The sequence below is a fragment of the Pyxicephalus adspersus genome, chromosome 6, assembly GCF_032062135.1.
Source record: "Pyxicephalus adspersus chromosome 6, UCB_Pads_2.0, whole genome shotgun sequence".
Taxonomy (NCBI): Eukaryota; Metazoa; Chordata; class Amphibia; order Anura; family Pyxicephalidae; genus Pyxicephalus; species Pyxicephalus adspersus.
The window spans coordinates 24779042-24799619 of NC_092863.1; the positions used below are offsets into that span (position 1 = coordinate 24779042).

At 42.7% G+C, this 20578-nt stretch overlaps 1 protein-coding gene and 1 long non-coding RNA gene across 2 annotated transcripts in view; both read left to right on the forward strand.

Moving 5' to 3' along the window:
* Positions 1 to 20578, forward strand: part of LOC140333343 (G protein-activated inward rectifier potassium channel 1-like) — a 59292-nt gene that overhangs the window by 14136 nt on the left and 24578 nt on the right. The window lies entirely within an intron of this gene.
* On the forward strand, positions 2848 to 4922 carry LOC140333344 (uncharacterized). The gene is made up of 4 exons (XR_011921321.1): positions 2848 to 3300; positions 3439 to 3689; positions 4039 to 4095; positions 4520 to 4922. It is a non-coding gene; the product is annotated as an uncharacterized lncRNA (long non-coding RNA).

The following is a 20578-nucleotide window of genomic DNA, read 5'->3' on the forward strand; positions in this document are numbered from 1 at the left end:
TCAGTGTTGGACCTAATGAAAGTCTTAACAAGACCTTGTCTTGCAACCTTCTCCTCTACTTTGGGCACCTTGCCATCATCACTAGAAATGCTCTTTTTGATGAGTCCCATGGGCCAGTCAATTCTTTCAGCTTGCTGGTCTTTCATGAGGACGAGGTCTTCACAACAAATGCTTTAGAGGTAGTTTCTTAATTTAAGATTCAGTAAAAATTTAGGACCTGTTAACCAAGAGGATTTTGCAAAGACACTTGTGGACACTGGTCTGGTGGCATGATCTGCAGAATTCCTTTTGGTTGGAACATAATGCCATTGTTCGGGCTTGGAGGATTTCCTAATTCTTTCTACTCTATTGCTGACATAGACATAGAAGCGTTTTGTCTGATAATATATGTAGCCCAGAACTACATTGCTGTCCGTGTAGAACTTAATGTCATCTATTTGAATGTCCAGTTCACAAAGTAGAAAGTCTACACATTCCACAGCTAAGACAGCCCAGCACAGTTCCAGTCTAGGAATGACTCGATTACCTTCAGGTAGGCAACAGCGGCTATAGCCCCAGTGGAAGCATCAAAAAATGTGTTTTTTTTTATAAAGGCAATATGTTCATTATGTTGATGAATTCTCTGTCCTCAACCAATAAAGCTATTTTATTGTCTTCACATGTGGTGCAAAACACTGTGCTGCCTAAGTTATCATCCTGGAGGATAGGAGTGACTTGGGTACTTGGATATTGTCAGTAGTCTTCTCCTTTACTTCATGATCATCAGGGCATGGTCTGAAATGAGTTGTACGTACATTTTTCAGCACATAAGTTTTGAATTAGTTGACCTCAGATGGTTTACGCATCTTGTCCAGACACACATCACCCACTATTACCCAACCTAGATCAACTTTTTGTGCAAATGGGGCATTATCAAAACCGATGCACTGCTAACGTGTCTTATGTACACTGAGAATGTCTCTTCCCAGCAACACTAAGATCTCTAAGATAGGAGGAATCTTATCAACCAGGTGCCTTAAGTGGGGATGGGTTTATAGGCGCCTACAGTACTACAGTTATATAGAAAATAATAATCAAAAATTTGAAAAGTTACACCAAACACACACATTTAATAAAATACTTTAACGTAAAAGCCTCCTCCTTTACTTTGTAATAAAAAAAAATTATTACCTAGCTGTGTACTGGTGTACAAATGTAAAGGATAATATCGATAAATGATTATGGAATGTGCAACTGAAAAAAAAAAAAACAGCCTAATTCCTATGACTGCGCACGCCCCACTTACAGGCGAAGCTTGATCAGCTGTGCGCATAGAGATGAGCAAATATAAGCCTGTTGGGGGGGATATTGTTGGCTGTGTTATCCTAATCGACGTTGCTACATTTCATACTTTGCCTACCATTTAGCACAATAGTTGCTTGTGCTTTTTAAACTTTGAAAGTTTTAATGTTCATTTTGCGATTAGGAAGTTAATGTTCATGCTATGTTATTGCGCCATGTTCTTTAACCACCTGTTAACCACCGTTAAGCCCGAGCATGCTCGGGGTAAAAACTTTTGCAATTTTCGTTAACCCCGAGTTTTTCTCACCAGGTGGTTAAATGTAAACAAATGTTATATTGCAATCCGATTGTCATACATTGTATGGCAATCGGATTACAACTGAAAGGAAATACTCACCCAGTGTCCGCAGCTCCTCTAGCAGAAATAAAAGATTTGCTATTGCTGCAGGCATCTGCAGTGCGATGTCAAGCACAATGCAGAAATCCTGCATTGTGCTGTGCATCTCTCCGGAGATGCCAGCAGCTTCCAGCGTCCATTGTCTCTGTCCGTCTCACCACACATGAAATAAAAATAAAAGTACATTTTTAATTTTATATTTAGATTACATTGTTGTCTATTATTTCATTATTGTTTTAAATTATTATTTATATTTATGTATTATCTTATAATTTATGATTTTAATATAATAAATAAATATAATTATCATACCCGGGAGTTAATCCTAAGAATTACAAGCCCACAATATAAACAAAAATTTCTATGCAAAAAAAAATAGGATAGGATTTTATTAAAAGTACATTTTTTTTTTTACATGATTGTGTGTTTCAAACATTTTTTTTATTCATGATATCTACTAGACCCTTGTTCGGACATATTTCTGTAACTTACAGGTCTAAAATGTAAAAAAAAAATTTCATGCAAAACAGTGTAACGCTTTTGGTACAGAAATCTAGACATCAGTGTAACGCCCAGGAGGTTAATTGCAATATTATGTCTTTAATACCACCTTTAAATGTTTGTTCTGAATAACAACTTTCTAATCCAGTTTTCCCCCTTGATAGGTTCAAATTTCATATTGGTTTGGTAAGTATTTTTTGAAGGCAACATTTCTTGGCCCATTTGTGAACTATTTTGGCTTTATATGGAAATGTGTCATGTCAATTTAGTGGTGTCTGTGTAGTTTCTATATTTTACTGTCACGTTTTTGAAACTTATTTTATAATAAAATATTTTTGGAATAAACTTGTTTGAAAAATGTTGTGGTTGTTTTTTGTCCATTTTTGGGGGGTTTTATGTGATCTCCTTTACTATCTTCCAGGATCTTTTAACTTTGTCCTCTGGATAGATGAGACCACCATTCAGATTTTTGGAAAGGCACATTATTCACATTATTCAATAAACACAGTGTGTTTATTATTTCTCGCTATTCGTTGTTTTTCCAGTGTCCCAAAAATACATAAATGAACATGTGCTGCATTTTCAGACATTTTTGTCCTATATTGTTGGAAGGTATGTCTGGCACTTTGTGCTTCACTCAAACTGACACAGGATAAAGGAAGTTTAGATCTAGGTGACCAATTCTTGTTTTCCAATGATCTAGCTATGATTTTGCTTAGTGAGGTGGAATAATGAAGATTCTCAGTAACAGTATACACATACATATCTATACTTATGTCTCTGTCTGTATATACACACATTATTACCACTTCACAATTGCCAACAAACTATGTCAATTTGCACCAGAAAGGTCATCTGTTAGCTATATTTTTTAAGGTCTAGGAGGTGTTTGAAAAATACCTAATATTTGCTTTATGTTTTTCTTTAGACAATGCTTCTGCAGCGGTACAATCAGCAGCCATCCATTTATGCCAAGGGCCGGATTGTGGAGAGGCTGGCAGACAGGCTCTGGACCCCTGCAGGTACTCGCCCAACTGTAAGCCAGATCTATCACATTTGGAGTGACCTAAAGCAGTGGAGACCAAGTTTCCTTAGCGAAGTGGGGGACCACATCCTGTCTGGTAAGTATTGCATTTTGGGTGGGTTTTTTAAAGCTTTTTGGATTCAGGATGGTAGTATTGTCTGTCCGTTTATTACTTCCTCGATTTTAGGACCTTTATTAATTTAGGGGGTTTGTGTGTTTCTTTTTTTTTTTACAGCCAACTCTCCATCACCCCAAAGGCTGTTGATCATACAGCGGCCATCCAGGCGTTTGGCCGTGCTAAAGGAGGAGTCCGCTGCTGAGGGCTAGCCACCCCGGAGAGGTCGTCTGCCACTGAGGGCTTGCTCGACGTGGAGGGGTCGTCCGCCGCGAAGGAGGGGCCCGTCGCAGAAGAGGAGCCCGCCGCAGAGGGTGAACCTCAGTCCAAAGATGAGGGAGAGGAGACAGCTGAGGATGAGGACATTGCCTGTAAGCTAACTTTACAATCACCTTTTGGTGAAAATGTTAAAGAAAACACATTCTCGCACTACTTTCACCATTTTCAGTTACAAATACAAAGATCAAGCATGATTTCATGTAGCTTGTAGTCATTATTCAGGCGTCAAATGAAGGTTCTTTCTAGGTTGTTGGCTAGCATGAATAAAAATAGACATGATTTGTTCAGTTGTAGCTTACTGGCAAATATTTAAGCCCAATTTTTGGACATAGCAAAAAAGTGTGTGTTAGCATTATTCAGTTATCCTTGACTAAACGTCCAAAAACCTAATTTTTTCCGGCCCACCCACTTTTACTTATGGTGTTTATTTTAAATCTACAGCTATTGGAGCGGCCTTGCCACCATCTCCTCCAGAGGACAGAAGGTCTTTATCTGAATGTAAGTATTTCAACCTTTTTGATATTGCGAACATTCCTTTAGGACCATGAATACAAACTAGGAGATAGTTTGGTAGGCCAAATAAGTATCATTATGAGTGTATGACTAGCGTCATGTCTAGGCAGCTTTTACCAGAAGCCAAAGGTTAAATGTCACTTATCCAAGTTTGTCCCTTGTGAAAACCAACAACCTTCATTGACGCCAAACTGCATCACTTTAGTTCCATTGCCATAATTAGCTTGGCCCCAGCAATCAGCTTTCTTTCTTGTTTTGCTCGGTGTAAACAGCAAAACAGTCATAACTTGATGAGTTATAACTTTCATTCTTTAGCACTGTGCAGTTTAGGAACTAGCTGTTTATTATTCTATTACATTCGCTCAGTACTTACACCTATAATTTTTTTTGTCCCTTTTCCCAAACACAGCCAGTTCAAGATCGATGAAGGTAGCCAGCCCTGAGGAGGTTCCATCCCCACCCCAGTGACATCGCAGATATGGCCCTACCTATATAATTCAAAAAATTATTTTGCCAACCCCATGATAATTCAAATATCAAGGAAGAAGAAAACATACAGGTTTTTTGGCAAAAAGGAGTTAATTATATTTTTTCAAAATTCAGTGAATACAGTGATAACAACAATCAATTCATAAGTCACAATGGTGAGAGTGTGCAATCAAATAGCAGTCCTAGGTAAGGCAGCCCTAGGTGTTACAGTGACCAACCATGGTTCTCCTTTAGAGAAGAAAAAAAATATATTTTTTACACAATGGTTGTTTGAACAGTAAATATCTATGATGCTCTTATTCTACACCAACCTGTTTGGAAGCTTGGCAGAGTTTCCACCATTCTGCATTCCTCTCTGGTCACCTCTGCGGGCAGAAGTGGGTGGGCAGGGACAGGAGGTGGGTGGGCAGGAGCTGGAGTTGGTCGGGTTTGAGCCGGGGAGCAGGATGGAGCCAGTGTCCAGTAAAGAGCTGGGGAGCCTGCAGAAGCTGGTGGCCAAGAAGGAGCCGGGGGGCCTGCAGGAGCCGGTGGCCATGAAGGAGCCAGGTAGCCTGCAGGAGCCAGTGGCAAAGAAGGAGCCGGGGGGCCTGCAGGACCGTGTGGCCATGATGGATCCAAGGGGCCTGGAGAAGCGAGTGGCCATGATGGGGCCGGGGAGCTGCAGGAGCAGGTGGCCATGATGGAGCCAGGGGGACCGCAGGAGCGGGTGTCCATAATGGTGCCAGGGGCCCTGCAGGAGCATGGTGGCCATGATGGAGCCGAGAGCCTGCAGAAGCGGGTGACCATGATGGAGCCGGGGGTCCTGCAGGAGTGGGTGGCCATGATGGAGCCGGGGGGCCTGCAGGAGCTGGAGCTCTTGGGATTCGCCAACATAGCATGTGAAGTACTGCCTGATTTACTTGAGATTGTTGGCCCAGGGGTTCACTTAACATATTATAGAGATGGTCAACTAGGAACATGTAGGCACTCAAAGTGGTCGATTGTTGTTGGACTGATTCAATCAGATAATGCATGTCTGCCAGATGTTGTTGTGGAACTAGGGGCAGACATCCTTGACTAAGCTACTCTATCCTAATGGCCAACCAGCCTCTGAGTGAGGCTTAGAAGCTGGTTGGCCACACTGGGTTCACCAAATCCATCTGCATCCACTGGGTGCTAAAAAGAGAAGAAAACAAAAAAATACAGATTGAAATAACATAATTTGGGGGTTCACTATGACATTATGCAGACATCATCCTGACTTTGAAACACCGACAAATGTTACACAAAACGTTATACAATCTATACACATTTCTTCAGAATCCAAAACATTCAACATGGATTGCTTACAGAAACCTCAGGCATTTCCTCTTCTAGTGGGAAATGGCCACAAAAAAAAAAAAAACAAATGGAACACATTGGGAAATGTTCATTCCCCCAACCCATCCCAAATTGGACCAGTTCTTGTCTACCTCCACAGTGGATGCAGCCCGTGCAAATTCTCTAGAACCACAAACCCGCCGACACTGATGTTCTACAAAGGCACATGATATATGATATCAAAATGAATGAATGTGTAGACAAATCTTCACATATCTAAAGTCCCCAATATTTAGCTAAGGCAAACCAAAATTTTACAATCAGGCAGAAATTGGAGTCTATTTTAAATATTTACCCCAATAAGCAGGCAGACATTCCCAAAGTATGACAGCAACAGAAACACCTTAACCACCTGGCCGTTAAGCCGGAGCATGTTCAGGGTAAAAACTTTTGCAATTTTTGTTAACCCCGAGTTTTTCTCACCAGGTGGTTAAATGTAAACAAATGTTATATTGCAATCCGATTGTCATACATTGTATGACAATTGTGTGTTTCAAACTTTTTTTTATATTCATGATATCTACTAGACCCTTGTTCGGACATATTTCTGTAACTTACAGGTCTAAAATGTAAAAAAAAAAATTTCATGAAAAACAGTGTAACGCTTTTGGTACAGAAATCTAGACATCAGTGTAATGCTCAGGAGGTTAAAATAAAATAAAAACAAAAAACAAACAGAGAGAAGGTTATTATTTAGCTTAGGGAAGGCTGAACACACACACAAACCAAATTACCTGGATTCCCCTCCAGGCCTCTCTGCAGTGACTCAACAACCTCCTCCTGTAAATGTGGATCTGTTAAATAAACCACAAATAAAATCGGGTGAGCTTGACTATAAAAGATCATTTGTATTGATCAGTTGCCCACAAAAATAACCAAAAAACATAACACTTCCAGACAAACAAATGTGTGGAATTAACCATTTGGGGGAGCTGAAATATTACACATATGACTGTGGTTTTAAACATTAGAGACAGCTGCATGATGTCAAACAAGATATACCATAAGGGTTCATCTTACCAGGAGGAAGACCAGTGTTATCTTCTACATGCAAAGTAACATCCTAGTCATCCTCATCACTCTGAGCAGAGAGGGCAGGAGGGGACTGCTGCATCTCAGGGCATACTATTGACAAAAATTAGAAATACATACATTGTTGATGCAAGTAAAAAGAATGCAAAAAGACACTAAACAGGTCATCTTACAAAAATGAAACAAAACTAAGACCAAAACTAAGTAAAAAGACAATACATTGTTGGCCTAAATTCAAATTATTAAACTGTTGCAATCCCCAAAAAAATAGCCAACAAAAAATAAACATTGGTAATTAGGAAATTAGTCCACCCCTAGCATTGTTTCTGGCCCAATGAATGGCAACGCTTATCTTTCATACTCCGTGGGACGCTGCACAAGGTGTTGAGGATGTGTCCCACTCCTTACAGACTCTTTGCCCAGGACCCTTTTGACATGTCTGAAGATGTCACTCACACGCTTTGGACACTGGTTAATGGTCCATTGTGTACTGCCCACTGCATTACCCCTCCTGGCAATTTCTTCCCAGAGTCCCTGCCTTACAGCATGGAGTTGCAGAAAATGTTCTATGTAGGACTCATGAGGGCTGCATTTTGCTCAGGGGGTGCCAGTTTGAGGGCCCATGGGGCCTAGATGTTGATGCACCTGCTTCTCTAGGAAACCTAGCTTGCCTGAAGGAGCTGCCTGCTGGTCTATGGACTGAAGAATGCTCTGGGGTGGCTAGTGTTGTTGTGGCTACAACTGCAACTATTTGGGTTGCTGCACAAGAGGAGCAGCAACAACCTGAGGCGCAGCCTTCAACTTCGCTACGGGTCCTGGAGCCACCGGTTTTGGAGGAGCAACCTGGATGACATGCAGGACCAGGATATCAAAAGGCAATTCCACTTGTCCCATCATGTCATCCAGAACCTGTACAGTCTGCTTGAAGATAAAATTCCTCCCAAAACAGAGTGGCTCCTGGCCACTCTGTATATATTAGGCTGGAGCTCGTTCCAAACAACCTTGGCCTTAATTTGTGGACTGAGCCAGCCTACAGTTTCCTGGGTGTTTATGAAGGTCAAAAATGCCTTTGTGGAGCTTGTCCCACTTCATATTAATTTCCATCACACAGCTCAGGAGTGGAGGAATGTAAAGGTGGATTTTTTCAGGTGAGCGGGATTCCCAATGTTTTGGGGGCCATTGATTGTACCCATGTGGCAATTCGGGCCCCTAAACGACAGGAAAACTCATTTTGCAACCGGAAGCAGTATTATTCGCGAATGTACAAGTAGCCTAGGATGCCAACAGCTTCCATGGTTTATGACAGCTGTGCGTCACCCCCAGACAGAAGGAGAGCATAATTACAACAAGGCTGTGCATAAAATCCGCAGGGTTGTGGAGCACACAATCAAGCTGCTAAAAGCACGGTTTCTGTGCTTGGAGCGGCCTGGTGGTGAACTTCTCTACACACCCTGGAAAGCTGGCGGAGTCATCACGGCATGCTGCCTCCTGCACAACCCGTGCGTAAACCATGGGGATACCTGGGATATTCCAGAGGAACTAGCTCTTGAACCACAGCAGAGAGTCAGGGTTGAACTGATTGCAAACATCTTTGCGCGTTAGTATTTACATATGTTTACAATGTATGCATTACATATTTCAGCACATCATGTTTGGCTTACAAACAAACCTGGGAGTTTAAGTCATAGCAAGCACACTTTAATCCTTTGGGAAATGAAAGAGCAGACATATTTGTGTAAGAGATAGGCCTTTATGTGAAACTTTACAAAAACACATTGACAAACTGGGGCAGAGTGCAATTTAGTGCAGACTTGGGCAAGCATTGCTTATGCAGCCAGAAAAGCATCATAAATACAATCCAACACCATCTAGTTGCCAACAAAACATGATTTAACATGCTGTTTAACACATCCTAATATTGTAATCTATTTTTTAAAAGGACGATAACATCCCTCTGCTGGGAATCTCTGCCAAGCCTCTGGAATGTCACATCATAAACTACTGTACATTCATGGATGATCTTGCTTCCAGTTAAAGGAGGTATCCATCTTTATGTGCTTCTACTACCAAGCTGATGTGAGGAAGTAAATATATAGTGGGTCAAGGTCTAAAATGGCATTTAAACCTTTATAAACACCCTGGAAAGCTGTCAAAGCAATAAAATCTGCAAGTAAATTTCTGGAAGTTTTCTATACTATTACTATTAGAATTATGTAAACACCTAAATAATACATACAATCTTGTATTTAAGAGTGCTTGACCCTGCTTGTGAGTTTGTCTATCAATGTGGTTTGATGTTGTGCTTTGCAACCTGGACCTCCTTCCATCACCATCAGGTGTGTTAGAATGAGTATGCAACTGAGCTGGACAGCTAATTGACAACCTGTTTGACCAGGAAGTGAAAGTGTGCTTGTATGCAATAGGGCTAAGATCAGGCAGCACAGCACAATGAGAACAAAACTATAACAATACTACAAATGAACAGAGGAGTTGTGTAGAACAGTGGCAGTAGCAACGTGAGTGAAGTATATTAAAGTAAAACCACAGCTTATTACCACACATCAGACAATGAAAAAAAGAGCAAATAAATAAAAACCAGTTAAGAAACTAACAGGTAAAACTAGTTATAAAAGGAATATGTACATAATACATTCAAATAACAATATATGACAATGTGACTTTCAGAATTAGACAAAGGCAACGAGGGGGGTTAAATAGCAGTTTGTAGTATAAACCATGCATAAAACTTACTAAAAGTCACATCAACTCATACTGGACAAGCTGGGGTCATTTCTTATCCAGGCTTGCTCACTGATGAACCTGCAAAAATATGAAAATGGGGGAAATTTTTATTCCTCCATTTTCATATTTTTGCAGGTTCATCAGTGAGCAAGCCTGGATAAGAAATGACCCAGCTTCAGCTTCAGTGAGCCCAACCTGCCAACTTCATGGTCTCCTTTGTATTTTGAGTCCTGTGCCACCCATTTATCTTGCAGGCCATATAGTAACTTTGACACCAAAGGGTTACCGCAATGAGCAGTTTCCAGATAAGGGTCTGCCTTAGCTAGGTCTAGTTCTGTCAGCAAGTCGCTCAGTTCTTGGAGCTTATGATGGAGGAATGAAGTCTTTTGAATAAGGCACTTTCTATGGCTTCTGAGCTACCATAGGTTTGCTCTAGTCTCGCCCATGCGGCAACAAGACCTGCCTCTGGGAAGTCCACATGTACTGCTCTCAGTCTCTGTATACGACCTGTAGACTCTGGCCCTAGCCACTTAAGAAGTAAATTAAGTTCCTCCTTGCAGTCAGGTGGATATCTGTGATTGCAGCCCTGAAGGTGGATCTCCAGGCCCTGTAGTTCTCAGGATAGTCATCGAACCTTGAGAGGGTACTATTAATAGGTTCACGACCTATCATATATCTGGCGAAGTCAGATCTTATCTCTCACTCTTTGATGCTGGAGTAACTTGTGGGCTCCCTTGGGCGTGTAAGCTCCCTGGCGCATAACGGTGAGGTATACAAGGATAAAGTGATGTAGCAAAGGCGTTGAGCTGTGGTTTTGTCTCTAAGGCATTCAGCAGGATCATCCTGTTCTGCTGGAATAAAACAAACTGGATCATTGCTTTCTCCCATTGCATGTTCGAGGACTATTAGCCTTGCTAGGGCTGTTGCTTCTTCCCTTTCCATTTGAAGCATTTTTATTAGAGTTTCCATCTCTACCTCTTGTATTTTTCTTTGTGTTCTTATCACTGCCTCCTTCTTAGCAAAGGAGTTTCCCACTTTGATTGTCCCTGCATTTGCTCGGGCCTCTATTAGTTTGTCACTCAATGTTGATCTCCCAGAGTGAGAAGTTCTGGAAAATCATGATGTGAGCATAGTTGATGTAGATCTGTGAGATCTGTTCTCTTGCAGATGGGCAATGCAGAGTTCTGCTTTATCCTTTAGCATCTTGTACAAAGAGATCCCTTTGCTGGTTTAGGGTTTCAATCCTAGTTAATTCTGTTAGGAAGTTCTTTATATTGGTGTCTCTTAAAAAGACAGTATACTTTACAGACAGCCGCTGGTAACGCGCACAGACGGCAGATAGGCAAACTATACAGTCTCTCAATTCTGCTGCTCGATCATTAAATTGTGAAAAAAATGACATGCAGTGTGTAGTTCTGTCCCATAGATTTGATAAATTGCTGGAGAACTCATCTGTGGTGGTTTCATAGTTTTCTAACTTCTGTGTTGGTTTTACTGGGCGCTTAGGTCTTATATTCTGCTCTGCAATATCAGTAGTATCTGCTTGATGGACATCTATATGTTCAGAAGCATAATGTATTTGCTCTGATTCAGTAACAGAGGAATGCACAGAGCCTGGTTTAGACATTTGTACGTTCTGCTAGAAACGGGTACTGTCTCTTAAGAAGGTGAACAGCAGCTTAGCAGGCATGGTGCCACACTTCAATGAGGATATAACACAGTCCAAACAGTTCTAAACACTCTAAGATGAAACGCTGAAAGCTTGTATGACCATGTACTCTCTCTAAGATGGCTGATGGCACAAAGCTTGATTGCAGATAATACATAAAAGCACACATGAGGCTGCTGGAATTATATTCTTTTTGACTATTCTGACTCCAGTTGTTGAAATGGTTATATGATACTGAAAATAATAGGTGAGAGACTTACTTGCTTATGTTATGAGGAAGTTTGACTCAAAGATTCATTGTATATTGGAAAAAATGGAAACAGGACTAATCAACCAGTGATATATTAGGGGGTTGCTGGAAAGGATGAAGGTAAGTAAATTAATACAAAATAAAATAAATTTATCATAATATAATTAAGGATCATTTCCAGTATACAATAAATGCCACATCCCATACATCAAACTGGAAAAATACAAAAGGTGAGGTCACAGACCCAGGATTTTAAAGGCATTTAAATATACATAGACACGTTGCATAAAAACAGTATTTTTTATTTTTACAACATCAATACTAAAAATATCATAAAATCATTTTACAAATATAGGTATTAAAACACATAGATATGATCAGGCTGAGAGATTTCTACGCGTTTCTGAAACAGTCTGCTTCTTCAGGAAAATATCAGCCTATAATTACAAACTGTCAAAGATTCATGCAGAATCAGGGGATCTGTAACCCCTTCAGTGTCACCCACCTTGCAGTCCCCTGCTGCCAGCACCTTCTCTGCTTCTGGATCCAACTCTCGACACACTTCCTGGTCCAGGTCATGTGATTCCCAGTCAGCTGCTCCCTTGCCTCAGAGGATTAGGGTATTCTGCAGATGCACTCCCTCTGCTAGCAAGCATGTGAACAACACCTGAGGCTATCCCAGCACCAGCACTCCCCCTGCATGACCTACACTCATCACATGACAATCCCCTTTTAAGGAGGTGACCTGAGAACAGGAAGTTGCCTGGACAAGGAGTTTTTTGCAGTTCTACTCCCAGGTTTCTACTGCTTCAGTTCCTGCGTGTTATTCCTGTATTATCTGTGTACTGACCTTTGGCTTGTTTCCTTACTACTTTTGATTGCTGCCTGCCCCGACCTTTGGCTTGTTTTACTACGCTTTTGGATTTCCCTCTGGCACTGCATTTTGGTTCCTGGTAGTGAGCAGTCACCTGCCTTGGCGGGTATGGGGGGTGACACAGTGGGTCCACCACTTGGCGCTGTGGAGCCGTGACAGTTTGTCCAGTTCATGGACCCTGCTGACAATCAGCTTCCTGACTTCATGCAAGATTTGCTGCAACGGATGCGGCAGCAAAAGACATTGCAAGTAAGGCTAGTGGACTTTCTTCAAAGGTATGAAGAATGCCCTAACACACTCCAGTCAGGCATTACCCATCTCCTACTTTAGTGCAACTCCAGCTTCTGTTCCTATGACTCCAGATCCAACTACAGTCCAAGGCCTCCATGCCACCCGACACCGTGCTCCGGATCCCCACTCCTCCTCGCTACTATGATGACCCCAAGCTCTGTCGGGGATCCAGTTCAAGCTGCAACCCTGGAACTTTCCCACAGAACGAACCAAGGTGGTCTATTTCGTTTCCCCACTGACAGAGGAGGCCCTGGCATGGGCATCGACTCTTAAGGAGAAGGGGGATCCTGTTCTTAATGACTTCAACATCTTCCTGCAGAACTTTCATATGGTATTCGATGAACCTAGTCGATCCTTAGCAGCATCTGAAATCCTGCACCTACGTCAGGCCTCCCCCTCTGTTGGCCAGTATGCAGTCAAATTTAGATCACTGGCAACAGAGTTAAACTAGAATAATGAAGCTTTTGTGGCAGTGTTCTGGCAGGGCCTTGCAAGCCATATCAAGGATGAACTTGCCGGTCGAGACCTCCCACCTACACTCCATGACCTGGTATCCCTCTGCATTCAGGTGGATATTCATTTCCTGGAACGAGCGTGGGAGACTCCGAAAGCCCGGTGTCCTATTTAATTGGCTCATAATTTCCAGAATCATCCCCCCCTGTGATAGAACCCATGCAAATAGATCAAGGTCGACTGTCTCCAGAAGAACATGCTCGCCGCAGGGATCAGAATCTTTGCATGTATTGCGCCAGAGAGGGCCACTACAAATTTAGTTGTCCACAAATGGCCCCAAACCCCAGTGCCTAGGAAGATTGGGAGAGGGTCCCCTAAGCAAATATATTTCCTCTCCACCTACCAGGACTATGTTTCCCATACAAATGTCATGCAAGGGTCACAGTTTCTGTTCCCAGGCCTTTCTGGACTCCAGCGCTGCTTTAAAAACCAACAACTGGTGTCACAGTATGGGATTCCGGTGCTCCTCCTATCCAACCCTTTATTGGTATTTGTGGTGAATGGAACAGTCTTGCCTAGCACTATTCAGCATGTCACCGTGCCACTTAATATGAAGCTCAGGGCTTTAGACAGTGAAACCATCTCCTTTCTTGTCATCCTCAGAGCAATTCATCCTGTCCTGCTCGGGTTGCCCTGGCTCAGCAATCATGCTCCGGTTATTGAATGGAGTTCTCGAGGCATTCTTTCTTGGAGTGCCACCTGCTTCCAGTAGTGTCTTCTCAGGCTGCTCCCCATCCAGCAAATCAGCTCTGTTGCTGCTTGCCCACTGACTGGTTTACCGAAACCATACTGGGGATTTGCAGACGTTTCTAGCAAGAAACAGGTGGAGACGCTACCACTGCACCGTCCTTATGATTGCGCCATTGATTTAGTCCCTGGCTTATCTCCTCGGGGCAAAGTGTACCCTCTTTCAATCCCTGCAACGGTTGCCATGTCTGAATATATTCACGAGAATTTGGAGAGGGGCTTTATTAGCAAATCGTCATCCCCAGCAGGTGCAGGTTTCTTCTTCGTGCAAAAGAAGGATGGTTCCCTACGTCCCTGCATCAATTATAGAGGTTTAAATAAGATTACCATCAAGAATAAGTATCCACTGTTCCTTTCATTTCTGAAAACTTTGACCGACTTCAAGGGGCATAGGTGTTCACAAAGTTGGACCTGCCTGGTGCCTACAATCTGATGAGAAGGCGATGAATGGAAAACTGCCTTCAACACTCGGGATGGCCATTACGAATATCTGGTAATGCCATTTGGGCTCTGTAATGCACCAATAGTTTTTCTGGACTTTGTCAGCGATATTTTCCGTGACCTTCTCTTTATCTGTGTGGTTGTTTATCTGGACGACATCCTGGTCTACTCCAAGGATCTCCCTACTCACCATGACCATTTCAAGACTGGCTTGCATCGGCTTTGGGAGAATAGACTTTATGCCAAGTTGGAGAAAAGCCAGTTTGAGCTCTCTGAGATCCCATTTTTAGGCTACATCGTCTCAGCAGAGGCTTTACGTATGGATCCCGATAAACTTTCGGCGGTGCTTGAGTGGCAACAACCACTAGGGCTAAAACCAATTCAGAGATTTCTTGGCTTCACAAATTATTATCGTCAATTTATTAAGCATTATTCTACAATAATTGCCCCAATTACTTCAATGACCAAGAAGGGGAGCTATTGTAAAGTCTGGTCCCTGAAAGCACTCCAGGCCTTTCAATCACTGAAGAAAGCCTTTGCATAAGCTCCTGCTTTGGTCCACCCAGACACCTCTCAGCCCTTCTTTTTGGAAGAAGAGGCTTCCTCTATCGGAGTTGGCGCAATCTTATCACAGAAGAATGATTCAGGCAAGCTGAGATCACGCGGTTTCTTCTCGAAGAAGTTCTCTACCGCAGAAAAGAACTACTCCATTGGAGACCACGAGTTACTCGCAGTTAAGCTTGCCGTAGGGGAATGGTGTCACTTGCTAGAAGGAGCTCAGCACCCAGTGACCATCCTCACTGATCACAAGAATCTGCAGTATTTATAGTCTGCTCAACGCTTGAACCCCGCCAAGCCCGATGGGCAATCTTCTTCTCCAGATTTGATTTCATGCTCACCTATCACCCAGACTCAAAAAATGTTAAAGCAGATGCCTTGGCCCGTTTCTTTGAAAAGGAGGACCCAGAACCAGAACCAACTTTCTTCATTGACCCTGCACGAATCATGCCCCTGGCCCCAGTTCGGCAGGACCAGATCCCTCCAGGGAAGTAATTTATTAAAAATGTCCTGCACCCCCTGATGCTTCAATTGGGACATGCCTCCAGGGTTGCTGGTCATCATGGTCAAAACAAAACCTTGGAGCTAATCAGTCACAAATACTGGTGGCCAAATCTGAGACAGGAGGTGAATGAGTTTGTGGCTGCTTGCACTGAGTGTGCCCGGCACAAAGTGCCTCGCAGATCCCCAAGCCACTCCCAATTCCTCAGCAACTGTGGACCCACATTTCTATGGACTTCATAATGGATCTTCCATCCTCTAATGGGTTTAACACAATTTGGGTAGTAGTGTATAGGTTCGCAAAAATGGCCCATTTTATTGCTCTACCTTTGCCCCTTGGCAAAGATATTTCTTAAAGAAGTCATTTGTCTGAAGGGATTGCCATTGCACAGTGTGTCAGATCGGGGAGTTCAATTCACTTCCCGCTTCTGGAGAGCCCCCTGTCGACTATTGGAGATCAAATTGGACTTTTCGTCTTCCTACCATCCTCAGTCTAATGGACAGAGCAAATAAATCAGTCCCTAGAGCAGTATCTCCGCATATACGTCAGCTCCCAGCAAGATAACTGGCCTGACCTTCTATCTTGGGCTGAACTGGCCCACAACAACCGCTCCAATGAATCCACGAGCAAGAGACCCTTCTTCATAATCTCTGGTCGCCATCCCAGGCTCCCTTCTCCAGTCCCATCTTCTTCTGACGTACCTGCTGCAGCTGCTACGGCTGACAGCATTTAGAAAGTTTGGAGACTTTACAACACTTTGAAGAGGAACCGTGCAACAAGCCTGTTCCGCCCGCACCCATAATTTAGAATCAACATCCGCACCCCAATTGATTGCTCTTACCAGATGTGCGGCCACATAGTAGAGATTAAGATTAGGAACACCCAGGCCCCCCACGAGCTTGCTCCCGAAGAGGAGTTGTCTATTTAGGCTCTTATTACCCCAGATGAATTTAAACATTTTTGCATGTGATTGTTTAAAAAAGATTTGGGGTAGCGTTATGGGCAAAGCCTGAAACAAATATAACAACCTAGGGAGTGGGTTCAATTTTACTACCTTTTACTACCTGTATTCTTTCAAACCAGGAAAAGGAGCGAGGAATCCATTGCTCCAGCTCTTTGGTCATGGTCTTAAAGAAAGGTGTGCAGTTGAGACGGAAGATGGAGCTAAGATCCTTGAGAATTTTAACTCCCAAATATTTAATGGAGGAGTTCTCCCACTTAAACTGGAAATTCTCTAGTAGTATGGGGGGGGGGGGGGGGAGAGACATCCAGGGGTGCACACTTTTAATGGTTTACTTTGAAGCTTGATAAGCCACCATATACCGTATTTTTCGCCCTATAAGACGCTCTGGAATATAAGACGCACCCAATTTTAAAAATCTAGAAAAAAAGATTCTGAAAGATTATTCCCCTTCTGATCACTCATGTGCCATTCATACCGGTATTCCCCTTCTGATCACTCATGTGCCATTCAAATTCCCTTTCTGATCACCCTATGCCTTTCAAATTCCCTTTCTGATCACTCTGTGTCATTCAAAATTCCTTTCTGATCACTCTGTCATTCAAACTCCCCTTCTGATCATTCTGTGCTTTTTTTCCACTGTACGGCAGTTAGGACAGGGAACAGCAGGTGGCGCTGTGCCGGCTTCTTTCGCTCTGCTTTACAGACAGGAGAAGACACGTGCTGCTGCCAGAGAGAAGGGGAGACAGACGCTGCTGCAGCCAGAGACACACGCAGGATCGGGTATCGGGTGAGTATATTATTTTAGTTATTTTATCACACCTTTGTCGTATAGGACGCACTAACTCCCCCCCCCCCCCAGTTTTGGGGAAGAAAAAGTGCGTCTTATACTGCAAAAAATACGGTACATGTAATTCTTTGAGTAAATTTGGGAGGGTCACCATCAGGTTAGTTATCAGAAAAGGAAGATCGTCCGCAAAGGCAGCCACTTTGTGCTCCTTTTCTGAGAACAATAACCCCCTAACAAAGGGACTAGAGAGGAAACCATTGATCCTTACTGAGGCCGATGGAGTGCTATACACAGCCTGAATCCACCGCATCATCTTTTCCCCCAGACCTATAAGATGAAGCGTATGAGACATAAATTTCCAGTCTACCCTGTCAAAAGCCTTTTCTGCGTCAGTTGACAACAGAAAGTCCAGGCTTTTTATTTCTGGGCTAAATAAATCCAATTTAGTACTTTCGTAGTGTTGTCCCTAGCCTCCCGAGTTGGTACAAACCCTACATGGTCAGGGTGGGCGATTTTAGTCATACGGTTTGGAGTCTGACCGCAAGTATCTTTTTAAATAACTTCAGATCCTGGTTTAAGAGGGAAATGGGTCTATAACTTGCGTAAACAGCTGGGTCTTTTCCTTCTTTAGGGATAATGGAAATGTGGGCTAATAAGGATTCTCTCGAAAATTTAAACGCTTCTAGGAAATGAGGGGATAATTGATCTTTAAAAGTCTTGTAGTAGATGAGGGAATACCCATCTGGGGCCAGTGATTTACCCAAGGAATTGTTTTAATCGCCCTGAAAAATTCCTCTTCTGTGATAGGGGATTCCAGGCTATCTATGTCCTTCTGAGAGAGTTGGGGGAGCCCCGATCGGGCTAAATACCCCAAAATTTTATCAGATCTAGTTTTCTCACATCTAGGGCTTTGCATGTTAGGGTGAAGGTTGTACAATGAATGATAATTTTCTTGGAAGCTTTCTGCAATATCTCGGACCAAGTATTCCTTCTGCCCTTGCTTGTTCAGTATATGTGGTACATGTGAACGCAACCTTTGCAATCTCAGAGCGTTGGAAAGTGTTTGACTACATTTGTTACCAAATTCGTAAAATACCCTTCTACATTTAGATAGCTTAGCCTTTGCTTTACCCAAACATAGGGCCTCCAATTTGTCCCTAAGTATAAGTAATTCCTTCCCAATTTGGGCATCTAGTGTCCTTTTGTGGATATTTTCTAAGTCTTGGATCCTCAGGATTAGGTCCTGCGTCTCTTTAGTAGCTGCCTTTTCAAGCCGTGCTTGACGTAAATCCCCCTAATAACAGCTTTATGAGTATCCCATACTATCATGGGACTTACATCTGGTGTTTTATTAATGGAGGAGTAATTCTTTATCTCCTTCAGGATATCGGCTTTAAAAGCCTCATCTTTTAGTAGGGACTTGTTAAGCTTTCAGCTTCACACCTTAGGGCAGGGGTAAGTAAGAGAGACGTCCAAGAACACTGGGGCATGGTCAGCAAAAGTGGTGGTTCCTATTGACCACCACTTTTGCATTTCCTAATCTGTGTGAGGTCAGAATGACGTATCCAGAAATTATCAATGCAGGAGTACGGCTGGTGAGGCCTGGAGAAAAAAGTGTAGTCCTTTTCCATTGGATGAAGGACTCTCCATATGTCCACTAGTTGGTATGTTTGCAGGCACTTCCTAATATGTCCCTCTCCTGGGAGACCCCTCTTTGGGGTACTGGATGTATCCAGCTCTTTATCAGGTGCATAGTTTAGGTCTCCTCCAAGTATCTAGAGGCCCTCTCTAAAGTCCTCTAACTGGGAGAGCAAAGTAGAAATAAAGGCTGCTTGAGATATATTTGGGGCATAGCCAGTGGCCAGAGTGAGAAGTTGATTGTTTACAGTGCCTTAAAAGAAAAGGAATCAACCTCCCTTGTGATACTGGATTGCCTTTGGCCTCCAGGATAGGGAGGAGCGAATTAATATTCTTACTCCTTTGGATCGGGAGTTGGGAAAGCAGCAGTGGTAGCCTACAGGATATCTGCAATCTCAGAGTTTGGGAAGGGTTATCTCTTTTGAAATGCGTTTCTTGCATGAACGCAATCTGAGCCCAGCTGGTTCTTTGAAGGACAGATAAGAGGTTTGTACACTTTTCGGGTACATTTAAATCTTTTACATTAAGGGTGACAATCTTTATAGATTCCAATTCAGTGATCAGCAACATTGAACTTTAAAAAATTGAAACAGGTAAGCAATAGAAGTAAAAGCAGGATTCTATTCATAAAACAAAAATAGTGAGGACAAACTTCATCAGTTGTGGGGCGGAAGAGTGGGTCTTCAGGAAAAATTTAAAAAAAAAATCCACTCACCCAGCCTGTAACACTATCCAATAATGATGGGGGCAGATAGCCCTAGTAACCTTTGCTGGATGAGACGAGGACCCTAAAACGGAGATTGTGAGGGCACCAACACAGAGGTGGGACCCCCCAGCACCGCCGCAGAGTGTGTAATATAACAGGATTAAAACACAAAACCAAGCCGCTTTTACGTCTGAGAACAATAATAATAATAGTACTTTTGCACAATTGAAACAAACAAAAACTCACCATAAGAGGAAAAAAGGACGGAGCTGATATGTACATACATTACAAATCAACACCATTACATCAGACAATGTTCCTGAGACCAGCAGTATCCACTGAGGGCAACGTGGTCTAGGGAATCTTGCTTTTACATATCTGTAGAAAATACAAGCAATGCTCTTCGGAAAAGAGGCCACTAGGTATCAGTAACACTGCAAGGCTTTCAGACAGAGCATATAGTCACATTGCTATAGTAAACAAATCCAACATTTTATCCAGAAAGGCCACAATATGGCAGCAAACTATTAAACATCAGAACAGAACATACATTCTCATCTCTATAAAAGCTCCCAGCAAATGTAATCATTATGAAAGCCACTAAATGGCAGCCAACTTAAAAAAATTAAGGCAAAATATGTATAAGAAATAGTGCAAAAGATAACCGTGTAAAGTCAGGAACCACTGAGTAAATCCAAAGGAAAAATGTGAGGAAATAGAGGAACCAATCTCCCTTCCAGGAGAAATAGGTTATGATAGAAAATCCTGTATCAGGCCTCCGGTTGGTCAGCCAAGTCCTTCTCAGGATGTTTCCGATAGCGCTTTCTGCGCTGGGTTTTCCACTCTGAGCCTTCTGGGGCTTCCAAAAAGCCTGGGCCAGATGGCCAATCTGGCAGGGAAACTGGT